Raw genomic sequence first — 14,333 nt, forward strand, 5'->3', positions numbered from 1 at the left:
GCTTTGAAACTAGAGTCTGTCTGGTCCTCAGTTTGGCAGATTCAGACACTTACATTTCACTTTATTCAGGCTTAATCAGGCTCTGAGAATTTAATTTGGGTAAAACAACTTTATAATTCAACCCAATGAACAGAAGCTGATTTATGAACCATGATGTGAATTTACTGAGAAAAACCGTATTGCTAGTATAACTGGTACCAGTCATGTGCTTTGGACAATTGCTTCTTACTGCGTGTGTTGATTTAATTGAGAGCCCTTGAGCGATGGGAAGACTACCTGATAAGTGTGGAATCAGAGCATGGGTCTTTGTATGTTCTTAAATGATATCTAGAATTTAAGTTTACTAGGATATAAACTCACTGACAGGGATCTTATTTGCTGATATGTCCTAAGAGACTAGAACATGGTAAGCATTCAATAAGTATTTGTTGAGTGAGGGACTGAATCTGAACTAAGTTTTTTTAAACTGTTCTGATAATGGATGGGTATTGGTCCCGGTCATTAGAATCAGTAGCCCTTCTCCTAGACAGAATGCGAGCCCACAGTACATTCTTATTCAGATTCTGCTGGTTCTAGACTCTTAATGGACCCCATCCGTCTCTTATGACAGCATCAACTGGGCATGTGATACTTAAGTTACAGATGATTTATTTTACTCTCTCTGATGAAATTTGGGAGCCACCCTGACCTCTGTAACACATTTACAGATCATCTCATAAGGTGACTTTTCTTTTCTTTTCTTTCTTTCTTTCTTTTTTTTTTGGGGGGGGTAAATTTTGTCCCAAGTTCTATGAGGGTTCTTGTCTTACATTTTCCGGGTTTCTGACTTCCAGCTCAGGCAGGTAGGGGACAACTGAACTGTGGTAGTTTATATTTTTACAGAAGACACCCAGAGTTCTTTGTGCAGGTGTGGATCTATCTACCCTCCATCAAGGAGTCTAAAGGCAGAACACTGCGTTTTACTCAATGGAAGATCTCAAAGCCCTTAACAAACTAAAGAAAAAAACGAGATTGTATGAATATTCATACCTTTGTGAACGCGTGGGAGCTGCACGGTCGGTCTGGGTGGCTATGCAAGCAAGTACAGACACCCCAGGCTCAGAGAGCTCCTCATTCTTTCTGCCTTTCAGCTCTGCCTCTGAAATTCTGGTTTTGTATAGGAAGCTCTCTGTAAGCATATAGCCCGTTGACTTACATTTTCCCAGATGCTTTCGGCACCAGAGGCATCTATGTTCTCTCTGGAGTCTAGGTCTTGTCCTTAGGTGAAGAGGAAGGGTGGGGGCGGACAGGGTCCCCCATCTAACCTCCGTCGCTGAGAATGGGAACGTGACTCACCGCTTCAGTCTGCCCGGAGGTTTCTGTTAAGATCTCGGGCTCCTCACCTAGATAACGGCACCCGGGTTTTTTTGGCGTCCTGCAGGTGGGCATGCTCCCTCCGCAGAGACCAAGAGTGACCTCGGGCTGCCGGATTTGACCTTCATGACACCTACGCCCTCTCCCCACTTTCCTCTATCTTCTTTTCAACATCCCCAGACTGAGGACCCCCAGACACCTCCCTCCGGCCCGCGCCCTGCTTCTCACATCCTAACTCAGGGGACCAAATTTGGGGTGGGAGAAGCCCGGCGTCTCTAAAGCCCACGGACTCCAGGGCTGCGGCCGCGGGGCTTTGGGGGAGGCCCGCCCTAGCTACGCGCTCGCCCCGCCCCCGCCCGCGGGCCCGCCCCTCCCCTCCCATGTACGTCACGTCCGGCCCAGCCCCTGCCAGCCCTCCGCCCTACGCCCTCCGCCCTCCGCTCTCCTCTCGCTCGCCGTTAAGGAGGCTCTGCGCCTCAGCTACAGCCTCCGTCTCCGCTCCAGCCGCATCCTCCGTGTCTCTGCCGCCGCCACCGCCGGGGGCATCCGGGGGTCGCCTAACGGGCTGGCCCTGCGCCACAGTCGTCGCTTCAGCCTCCCGCCAGTGGCGGCCACAAGAAGAAGCTCGCTGGCCGCGGAGCCACTTGGGGCCTCAGTTCTCGCCCTCTTTCAGTTGCCGCGGGTTCTGGAGAAGCGGCCGCGGCCGGGGAACTGGGCATCGAGGTTCCAACGGTAGGTGAACGGGCGGGTACTGCGCATGCGCTGGTCCCTGTAGCCGCGGCCCTCCCCCTTCTGCCTCCCCCCAGCTCCGTGTCCCACCCGCGCCGGCTTCAAGGGCTTTGCACCTCGGGGTGCGGGGGATCCCGGGCAGTGCCGTTGCAGGTGCGGCATTCCATAGAGAGGGCCCCCTTTCTCCTAGAGCAAGAGAAGGTGAAGATGTGCCCCTGGCAGCCAGGGGGTGTGGCAGTCTTCGATTTTTCAGCCGCTGCAGTGCGCGTGAGCGGGTGTGCCTTCTCACCTAGCTCCCCCAAAGTAGAAGGCACAGCTCCCCACCCTTGTTTGCTAGCCTCCCCTGCACCCCGGACCTGCGCCGCCTCCCTGCCCTTTTCCTTAAAGCTGGGCAGTGAAGTTGATGCAGAAAAAAAAAAGTGTGGTTTAATCTGGGCTCAACTGCGCCCCTTTTTAAGATCACGTGAGATGAGTGGTTGCTGACTTCCTTAGATCGTTCAGAGAATATAGCCAAAATTGGGCTGTTGGTGCACTGGGGACTTGTCTAGAATGCATTCTGCATAGGCCAGGCTAGAGAGGGTACAGCGCTGTTTCAGATGAGGCGCCTGGTTTCCAAGATAAGGTATTAGGAAATTGAATCAGTTGGCACACTTGCCCAGTGGGAAATTGGTAAACTTCAATTAAAAAATCAATTAAAAATCAAACTGACTTTTAGAAAGGCATTTCATTCGGCTCCCCATTATGCCGTCTAATCAATGAAAAAAGTACCTAAGATTGGGCACTTACCTTATTTTCAAGTTGATGATAATCTAAAAATGGCAACTGGAACCACAGTAATGCAGATAGATTATGAACATTAAATAGCTGAGATGCACTTACTTTTAAAAGTGGACATTAAAGGATGGTTTTGAATTATTGACTTTCTGGGTTAATGTGAGGCTGTGTCTTCAACTTTCCTTTTTGTAACCTTGCATGCAATACTTGTTGGCCTGGTTGTCTCTCAGGTACTGCATTTAGTAAGTGCGTACTAGCTGAATGGAATTGAATGAACTGGTTATTATTTGTATATCTATCGGGAGCTCCTTCTTACTTTCTTAATCTCTGCTGCTTTTAAAATTTGGGCAGTATTTTAAATAATTTAATTGTGTTACCAGTTAGGGATCTGGAACACATCTTAAATGCTTGGAAAGATGTAGAAAGGCTTATCAGTGTTACAAAATTCTTCCTTAGGTGAAGTAAATGTTACATTGTGTGTTTTTAACTGTATATGTAGTGTTTTATTTATTGATATGAGTGTATAGAGTTCTGTTATTTTTTCTATCTTTAAAATTTGTATTTATTTAAAAAATTAATAGGCAATTTTTTTTAATTTTTATTTTTTGCCGTTCGCGGGCCTCTCACTGTTGTGGCCTCTCCCGTTGCGGAGCACAGGCTCCGGACGCGCAGGCTCAGCGGCCATGGCTCACGGGCCTAGCCGCTCCGCGGCATGTGGGATCTTCCCGGACCGGGGCACGAACCCGTGTCACACGCATCGGCAGGCGGACTCTCAACCACTGCACTACCAAGGAAGCCCTAGGCAATTTTTAGAGAAGGTTTAGGTTCACAAAAACATCAGGAAGTACAGAGTTGCTACATATCTCCTCCCCCACTGCATGCAATTTTCCCTCTTTTTTATATCTTGTATTAGTATTAAGTGTGTTTTTATTAGAATGCCATTGTTTTAGGACAGAGAAAATGACTGAAATGGATATATTGTGACTTGTCAGTTTTTCCCCATCAATAAAATGACAGCTACTGTTATTATCATTTCTGAATAACCTCAGTCTGTGCATGGCTCCCCTTTGTTGTACCCTGACTTTAGTATTGGGAAACATAATAGGATAAATTGTAGCTATACTTTGAAAAAAATTGTGATAAATATACATAACGTAAAATTTACCATTTTAACCATTTTTAAGTGTACAGTTCAGTGGCATTAAGTACATTCACCGTGTTGTGCAACCGTTGGCACTGTCCATTTCCAGAACTTTTTCATCATCCCAAACAGAAACTCATAGACAGCAATTCCCCATTCCCTCTTCCTCCTAGCACGTGGTAACCTCTATTCTACTTTCTGTCTCTATAATTTGCCTATTCTAGGTACCTCATATAGGTGGAATCGTATAGCATTTGTCCTTTTGTGTTTGGCATATTTCATTTAGTTCATTTTCAGGGTTCATTCATATTGTAGCGTGTATCAGAATTTCCTTCCTTTTTAAGATTGAATAATGTATTCCATTGTGTGTATATACAACATTTAGTTTATCCGTTCATCTCTTGATGGATATTTGGATGTTTCCACATTTTGGCTTTTGTGAATAATGCTGCTATGAACTTTGGTGTACAGGTATCTGTTTGAGTCCTTGCTTTCGATTCTTTTGGGTACATAACCTAGGAGTGGAATTGCTGGTAATTCTGTGCTTAACTTTTCGAGGAACATCTAAACTGTTTTCCAGGTGTGCTGCACCATTTTACATTTCCATTAGCAATGCACGAGGGTTCCAGTTTCTCTACATCTCCCCAACAATTGTTACGTCTCTTTGTTTGTTGGTTTGTTTGATAATAGGCATCCTAATGGGGGTGAACAGATATCTCATTGTGGTTTTGATTTGCATGTCCCTAAGAGTGATGCTGCACATCTTTCATTTGTGTATCTTCTTTGGAGAAATGTCTGTTTAAGCCCTTTGCTCATTTTTTAAATTGGTTTTTGTTTCTTTGTTGTTGAATTACTTTAAAAAAAAGTTACTTTAAAAAGTTATTTTGTACGTGCATTAAATCTTTTATCTGAAAACCTTATTGGTTCTTAAAATGAATGCAATACTGAAATTTAAAAAATAGAAATTGGGGTAAATTCCCTGGCAGTTCAGTGGTTAGGACTCCGCACTTCCATTACAGGGGGTATGGGTTCGATCCCTGGTTGGGAACTACCCGCATGCCACGCAGTGCGGCTAAAAAAATTAAAATAAATAAACAAATAAATAAATAAATAGAAATTGAAAATTTCTGTTTTACACATAGGTAAACAACAGAGATTTTACATCTGAAAAAGGTTTCCAATTATTTAGTAAGTCACAGTATATTAAGCTCTCAATTAGGTATATATCAATACCGAGAACTTATTTCCATAACCTCAGCATTACAAAGGGGCACGCATTAAATGAAGATCCTATCCCCACTAATGAGTAAGATTAATGCTCCTAAACTTTCCTTTGTTTATAAAGTATTTTGTTAACATGGCTAGGAGCAGAGGAGGGGATTACTGGATGGAGAAAAAGGAAGTGTAGTATGTACACATGAACTTGACCTGAATCAGTGTTCCCCAAGTGGCGCAGAAGGCCAGTATGTGAGGAGGTTTACTTTGGGGCCTTATAGAAGAGCCAATTTGATTGGACATGGAAATAATGAAGGATTTTTGGAATGGAATGTAATAAATGCACCAAATAAATGCACCAAATCATACTCACATGAGATATTAATGGTAATGGCATTAAGAGTAACTCATTATCAGATTTATTTATTCATTCACTGGATATTTTTCTCCTTCTAAATGTCAGAGATACATGAAGGAGCAAAACCCAAGCAGTTACTTGGTGATGGTTGCATAATTGTAAATTTACTAGACATTAAATTATACACTTGAAAAGAGTGAATTTTATGATATGTAAATTATACCTTAATAAAGCTGCTTAAAAAAAAAACAAAACCCATTAGTGGACTTTAAGGAACTTATACTCTGTTGGGAGAAAGAAACTTTAAACAAACACAGAAAGGACTATATAATAAAACTTGTGATGAATGTTTTGGAGCCAAGGAATAACATGTCCTAAGAAAAACTGACAGGGGATATCATTAGGTTGGATGGGTTGGAGAAGGCCCCTCCAAGAATGGGACTTAAGTAAGAGCGGAAGATGAGTAGGAGGAAGTGAGGGGGAGAGTGTTTGAGGCAAATGAACCAGCATGTATAAAAGTCTTAGGTTGAGGAAGATGCAGTGGCTTGACAAGATAATTTAATGAAATTTATTGGATTTCTACTAGAGAAGGAAATACCCTGAATCTTTTCAGACAGGTTTTTACCTAGTTTTAGTGTATATTTTCTTTTTCTTTTGTATATGATGTATAATAATTCTTATATTTTTGGTTTTAAACAGTTTTCAGAGAGATGTCTGTCTGGTTTCTATTGCCCTTTTCTGGAATAGAAAAATAGAAAATAGAAAAACTTGAGTTGTTTACTTATTCTTAAAATACGTATTTTTGCTTTTATGTATCAATTGAAAAGTAAAAGTAAAAATAAAACTGAAAAACACTTGTTGATTGACATAGTAGGTGCTTAATATTTAGGGGGAAGGATGAGAGGAGGTTCTTTTTGGACACCAGTCATAGTGGATTAAAAATTTGGAAAGGTGAAAGAGCTCAAATTTAGGATCAGATAAGGTGAGAGAATTTTTATAGGAAAAGCAGACCATATAGTGGTTCATTATAGAATCACTTTTGAAACTAATGATTTCAAAAGATATATATTTTTTATGTTAAGGAGTATTCTAGTGTTTGAATAATGATTTTTGATTAGCAAGTACAGAATATTTAAGTGTTTTATGAATCACCTTTACGAAGTATCGTTTCATACATTTCAGTGAAATTTCAAACAATATTTTCAGTTTTGGTTGTAGTCATTGTTGCCTGAAAGAGCATCAGCCTAAAGGGCAGCAGACTTAGAGTTCTACTCACTAGTTTAGTGACCTACTCACTAGTTAAGTGACTTTAAACCAGTTTCTTCAGCTCTCTGAGATTTTTTTTTTTTTCTTTTCTGAGAAAAAGTGATAATCTGCCATGCTCATCTCACAGGGGATGGTTGTGAGGATTCAGTTGGATAGTGAACTGGAAAGTATACCAGAAATGATAGCATCATTTCAGATACTGGAGTTCTACTGTTGTGTAGTGTTCTCAACACAGGAAATAAAGATGAAATCATATTTTTTGCTCTCAAAGTTTATAATCAAGTGGAAAAGACAGATACAAAAAATAAGTATAGTCAGTGCTTTTTTGTTCATTTCCCAGGTTCCTTTTTTTTCCCCCAGCGCAGTTTTTACACAGTCAGTGCAGAAAGAGAATGTTGTTCTCTCAAGGGACCCATTTGGCTAGAACAAGTTGTGGAATTACCTCCAATGGTAAAAAGAAAAAAGAAAAAAAAAGTGTATTGTAGTTTTGTATTAAAGAACAATAAGAAATGATATGCTAGTCTTCTTAAGACTGTACTCATTAGTAGGCCCTAGGTGAGCACGTTTTCAATGGAGAAACATGAAAGGTGAAAAGTTACCAGAATAGAGGAGTCTTGAAGAGTCAACATTTGTCAAAATTGAGATTATATGCATGCATATAATTGACTGGAATATGTGCTCTCTTTACATATATATGCTTTCTCAGGTATTTTGTGTTGCCCTCTAAATTGTAGAGCTGGTATTTTTGGGGGGGCCAGTCATTGTGTTGGTACTTAGTGGGAAGAGCTAATTTAACACATAACTCACTTTGACTTAATAGAAGATCATGCTAGAGTAGTGATCAGTGACCTTGGAGTGAATGTGGGGTAAAGGAACCTGTTGGGAGCCAGCTTGCTCCAGCACATTACAGGCTTACCCTTTCATCAGGAGACAGCATTTAAAGTGTCACCTTTTCTCATACTTTCATGAGTAAGATTAAACATCCCTCTACCACTCTTACCTGTTTTTCATGCACTGATATGTGAACCTTCTAAAACTCTACATCTGACCGATAAATATCTCAAAAGGTCATCCTTCATCCTTTGGGGAAGTTTATCTACCTTGGAGACTAACTTTAGGTACGTTATGGTTTCCTTGGCTTTTTTTTATTTTTTTGCAGTATGCGGGCCTCTCACTGTTGTGGCCTCTTCCGTTGCGGAGCACAGGCTCCGGACGCGCAGGCTCAGCGGCCATGGCTCATGGGCCTAGCCCCTCCGTGGCATGTGGGATCTTCCCGGACTGGGGCATGAACCCGTGTCCCCTGCATCGGCAGGTGGACTCTCAACCACCGTGCCACCAGGGAAGCCCGCCTTGGCTATTTGAATCAGAATTGTGGCTGATTTACAAGTAAATGTGAGAGGAGTTCTTTTTGCCTTTGTAATACTGCTTTTTATTGTTCTGGTTTCTTAAGACTTAAGTTACTGTCATTAGAAAGATTTGCAGTTAGATCCAGCAGCACATTCTAGCATCACCATTTACAAATATTGACGTTTAGCTCAGTGACTTGAGGCTCACAGTACATGTAAAACGGGAATAGTGCCTGCCTCATAGCATTCTTGTAGGTATGAGAAATAACTTGTGAAGTACTTACAGGTATTCCATAAATCATAGTTCCTTTCCATAATTTTCTAAAAATTATAGTTGATTTACAATATGATTTGTTTTTAATATTATTTACAATATTATTATTATACATTCCAGATGTACAACATAGTGTTTCAATATTTTTATAGATTATACTCCATTTAAAGTTTTTTTAGGGGCTTCCCTGGTGGCGCAGTGGTTAAGAATCTGCCGCCTGCTAATGCAGGGGACATGGGTTCGAGCTCTGGTCTGGGAAGATCCCACATGCCGCAGAGCAACTAAGCCTGTGCGCCACAACTACTGAGCCTGTGCTCTAGAGCCCGCGAGACACAACTACTGAGCCCATGTGCTGCAACTACTGAAGCCCGCGCGCCTAGAGACTGTGCTCCGTAACAAGAGAAGCCACTTCAATGAGAAGCCCATGCACTGCAATGAAGAGTAGCCCCAGCTTGAAGCAACCAGAGAAAGCATGCGTGCAGCAACGAAGACCCAACGCAGCCAAAAATAAATAAATAAATAAAGTTGTTATAAAGTGCTTTCCTTTCTTGATTTGATTATCTTTGGTTATTGCTGGGAGTAGATATGGCAGCCACTTTTGATGTTTTTTGTTTTTTTTAAACATCTTTATTGGAGTATAATTGTTTTACAATGTTGTGTTAGTTTCTGCTGTGTAACAAAGTGAATCCGCTATACATATACATATATCCCCATATCCCCTCCCTCTTGCATCTCCCTCCCACTCCCTATCCCACCCCTCTAGGTGGTCACAAAGCACGGAGCTGATCTCCCTGTGCTATGCGGCTGCTTCCCGTTAGCTAGCTATTTTACATTTGGTAGTGTATATATGTACCATGTATATATAGAAGTGTATTTATTTAGTTTTTAAGGAGGTGTTCTCCTCTTGTTAATCTTCTTAAATTTGAATAGTCAGTATTATTTCCTTCTTATTTATGTCTTTAATCAACATATATTTTATTTTATTTATTTATTTTGTTGCGTCGGGTCTTAGTTGCGACAGCTGGGCTCCTTAGTTGCGGCATGCATGTGGGATCTAACCCATGCCGCCTGCATTGGGAGCACAGTGTCTTAACCACTGTGCCACCAGGGAAGTCCCTCAACATATATTTTAAACATTAAATTATGTGTTAGGGATTGTATGAGGCAATACAAAGATGATACAGAGGTGTTACAAAGATGAAATGACAGGGTTCCTACCTACAAGGATCCTCTCTTTTGAAAAAGAGACAGACATATTTTTAGATTCTATGGGATGTTTGCTAAAAAGGTAAGAGATAACTTAGGAGCAAAAGGAAGGAGAACTGTCTGCTTCAGGAAGTCAGGGAAGGTTTGACAGAGGAAGCTGGAGTTGAGACTTGATGGTGGATGGAAGTTTGGTGAACAAGATGGAATTGGACATGGTGTTGAGTTAGGGCTCCAAGACAGAAAACAATGTGCATAGCTTGGGAGATGTGGATTGTGAATTTCAAGTAGTTAAGTATTGTTGGAGAGTAGAGTGAGGTGTAGGAGTGGCAGGGAAGAAGATTTTACTGGTAGGTGAAGTACTTGTACACCACGTAATAGAGTTTGCAGTTTACTGTGTACGTCAGAGGTTCTTAAAACTTTGTATGTATTGTAATCACCCAAAGAGCTTATTAAACATACAGAGAGCCCAGGCCAGGCTCTCATGGATGCTAGATTGGGGTTGTGGCTGTATATTGAATATCTGTATATTGAACAAAACTTTCCCCATCCCCAGATGAAGTTAGGAAACCAGTGCTGTAGGTCACTGGTCTCAAAAGTGAGGTGCTGGCACTTTGAATGGGCAGGATGACCTATTAAAATGTGTGTGTAGGTGGAGGAATAAAATTTATGTTTCTACTTATTTTTTACTTTATTTATTTTTAAAATAAATTTATTTATTTATATATTTTTGGCTGAGTTGGGTCTTTGTTGCTGCACGCGGGCTTTCTCTAGTTCTGGCGAGTGGGGGCTATTCTTCGTTGTGCTGTGCGGGCTTCTCATTGCAGTGACTTCTCTTGTTACGGAGCACGGGCTCAAGGCGTGTGGGCTTCGGTAGTTGTGGCTTACGGGCTCTAGAGCACAGGCTCAGTAGTTGTGGCGCATGGGCTTAGTTGCTCCGTGGCATGTGAGATCTTCCCGGACCAGGGCTCGAACCTGTGTCACTTGCATTGGCAGGCGGATTCTTAACCGTTGTGCCACCAGGGAAGCCCTGTTTCTGTTTATTTTTAATGTTCAATTTTTTTTTCTTTTGCCACGCCATGAGGCATGTGGGATCTTAGTTCTCCAACCAGGGATCCAACCCGTGCCCCTTGCAGTGGAGCCCTAATCACTGGACTGCCAGGGATTTGTTAAAATGTTATTTTTCTGTATGTTTATTATATGCATAATATACTAGGGTATTCGCTATTCTGCTTTAGATATAACATACATATATGACAGGTATGTGCATAATCTTTTTCCTGTTCAAAAAATTTAGAGCCCAGGGCTCTAGGCATTGGAAAACAGTTGAGGAATTTTGTGCAGGGGAATTCAGGTTAGATTTGATGAGGATATCAGTGAGGAGAATAGATGAAGGGACTTAGTTACAGGGGATTTTATCTCTCTTTGGCTTTATTACTTTTGTTTTGCTTTGAAAGCTTGAAATATGGGAGTTTATAAAATAATTGACTGTGGCCATGAAACCCTTGCCTGAATACTTTGCATAAAAGAGGGATAAGTGAGCTGTCTCAAGGTGAAATGTTTTGTTTAGTGAGTTGCAATCTGCAAAATATATGTGCTGTATCTAGTACCATGATTTGGGGAGTGTAGTTATACAAAATATACTTGATTCATTGCTCATTGTAGTTTTGTGGAATCACCATGGGGGAGGATTGGTCCCTCAAGAAGTATGTTAAAGTGCGCACAGATGAACAGATCCTCAGGCACAGGGGTAATAATTGTTGCGATAAATACTTTATAATCTTTTTTTTGTTTTTTAAGGCAAAGAAATTCCTCAACTTTTGAGTATTAGAGCTCGCTTTAAAAACTTTCTAGTCCTGGGACCTCCCTGGTGGCGCAGTGGTTAAGAATCCACCTGCCAGTGCAGGGGATACAGGTTCGAGCCCTGGTCTGGGAGGATCCCACATGCCGTGGAGCAGTTAAGCCCGTGCGCTGCAACTACTGAGCCTACACTCTAGAGCCCGCGGGCCACAACTGGTGAGCCTGCATGCCACAACTACTGAAGCCTGCATGCCCTAGAGCCTGTGCTCCATAGCAAGAGAAACCACCGCAAGGAGAAGCCCGCGCACTGCAACGAAGAGTGGCCCCCGCTCGCTGCAACTAGAGAGGGCCCGTGCGCAGCAATGAAGACCAAACGCAGCCATAAATACATACACACATACGTACATACATACATACCAACGTAGCCATAAATACATACATACATACATAAATACCAATGCAGCCATAAATACATACATACATACATATATAAATAAATAAGCAAGCAAGCAAACTTTCTAGTCCTGAATTCTCTTTTAGTTATATATACTTTGATAAATTACTTAAGGCCAAAGTCAATATGAATTTATTTATTTTTTAACTTTTAATTTTATGTTGCAGTATAGTTGATTAACACTGTTGTGTTAGTTTCAGGTGTACAGCGAAGTGATTCACTTATACATATACATGTATCTATTCTTTTTCAAATGAATTTAATAGTAGATGTAAATGACTTGGTATTTTCCTGATCATAGTAGCATCTATGGACATTTGACAGATAAATTTATATGCTGTTGAGATGTTTGTTTAACTTTTCTGTTTGCTTGGTACTGTTAAGGATTCAGACAGATTGATGCCTTGTCAGTTTCTCAGGCCAGGAGGGAACCACAGATTTAGCATACTGGCTCCGCGGCATGTGGGATCCTCCCGGACCGGGGCACAAACCCGTGTCTCCTGCATCGGCAGGCGGACTCTCAACCATTGCGCCACCAGGGAAGCCCCAGATCTACTCTTATTACCATTATACTGTTTTGTAAAATTATTTGCTCTGAGAAGACTTTCAGCTAGTGTTAAAATTTATAAAGTCTTCAGCGTTTTATTCGTTTTTTTTTTTTTAGTTATGCTGTATAGAAATTGTAGTAATTTCTGGATGTGCTAGATAGCATAGAAGGGCCAAACAGGATTGGTTCTTGAAATGTGGTTAAAAAAATATTATATTTTTGGGGACTTCCCTGGTGGTCCAGTGGCTAAGACTCTGCCTCTCAATGCAGGGGGCCCGGGTTTGATCCTGGATCAGGAAACTAGATCTCATGTGCCGCAACTAAAGATCCTGCGTGCTGCAACTAAAGGATCCCGTGTGCAGCAAACAAATCCCGTGTACTGCAACTATAAATAAATAAATAAATAGTTAAAAAAACCACAACAAATACATTTAAAAAAAAAGAAATATTTTATTTTCCTTTTGTGGATGGAAAAGCATATTTTAAAATATATTTTATAATAAAAATAGTTTAACATTCAATAGTTAATCTATTAAAATGATGCTATGCCTTTATTCATGTGAGTTTTCTCTTTTTAATTTTTTCCACTTTATTGAAGTGTAATTTATATATAATCACATTCACCAATTTAAAATGTTTAGTTTAATAAGTTTTGACAAGTGTATTAAGCATGTAACCACCACTACCACAATCATGACATAGAACATTTCCATCACCCCCAAAAGTCCTCAGTGCTTTTAAATTTTCTCATCAGTGAAATGAATATAATGAAAGTATGTACTTCCATAGGATTGTTGTAAGGATTAAATGAATTAATATATTTAAAGCCCTTAAGGTAGTTCCTGGCTCAGTAATAGCTCAGTTAATGCTATCTACTGTTATCCGTGGTTTTGATGTTGGTGTTATATCCTTTAAAAAAAACTGTCACTACTAATTTTATTAGATACTTAAGACTTTTCTTTTTATTATTTTCTTATTATTTTCTTTTTAAACACATTTTAAAATTTATTTTATTTGTTTGTTTTTGGCTGTGTTGGGTCTTCGTTGCTGCATGTGGGCTTTCTCTAGTTGCAGTGAGTGGGGGCTACTCTTCGTTGCGGTGTGTGGGCTTCTCATTGCTGTGGCTTCTCTTGTTGCGGAGCACGGGCCCTAGAGTTCAAGGGCTTCAGTAGTTGTGGTGCCTGGGCTCAGTAGTTGTGGCTCACAGGCTCTAGAGTGCAGGTTCAGTAGTTGTGGCGCACGGGCTTTGTTGCTCCGCGGCACGTTGGATCTTCTGGAATTAGGGCTCGAACCCGTGTCCCCTGCATTGGCAGGCAGATTCTTAACCACTGCACCACCAGGAAGTCTTGATAGTTAAGACTTAAAGATTCTTTGCTGTTAAGAAAGGTGTGTTTGTTGCTGTCATGTATATCGGCGGTCCCCCAACCTTTTTGGCACCAGGGACCGGTTTCGTGGAAGACAATTTTTCCATGGTGCGGGGGTGGGTATGGTTCAGGCGGTAATGTGAGCAATGGGGAGCAGTGGGGAGCGGCAGATGAAGCTTTGCTCGCTCGACTGCCACTCACCTCCTGCTGTGTGGCCCGGTTCCTAACCAGGGTTGGGGACCCCTGATATATATGTATATGTAACCATATGTATATGAATGGAGTGTAGAAGTATTTTGAGCCTTCGCAGAACTCAGGTTGATAGCTAGTATACGAAGGTACACTTTCCTGAATGTTCCCATTAGTCAGCTTATTGATAATTGGTATTTAATTGCATTATTTTTTATCACTCTTGTCTCATGGTAAAGTATGTGATATAAAATTCAAAATGGTTTCTTATTTGTTGTCAGTACCACCATGCTAGGCAACCGTCACTTGTATTTAAAATG

General features: G+C 41.2%; 1 protein-coding gene across 10 annotated transcripts in view; it reads left to right on the forward strand.

Moving 5' to 3' along the window:
* Window positions 1-1,769: 1,769 nt before the first annotated feature.
* Window positions 1,770-14,333, forward strand: part of FAM13B (family with sequence similarity 13 member B) — an 88,497-nt gene continuing 75,933 nt past the window's right edge. For all 10 annotated transcript variants that reach the window (XM_033409803.2, XM_033409806.2, XM_033409808.2 and 7 more), the window contains exon 1: window positions 1,770-2,085. The gene's annotated coding sequence lies outside the window, so the exon portion shown is untranslated. The remainder of the gene's footprint in view (window positions 2,086-14,333) is intronic.

Source organism: Orcinus orca, chromosome 3, assembly GCF_937001465.1.
Source record: "Orcinus orca chromosome 3, mOrcOrc1.1, whole genome shotgun sequence".
Lineage (NCBI taxonomy): Eukaryota > Metazoa > Chordata > Mammalia > Artiodactyla > Delphinidae > Orcinus > Orcinus orca.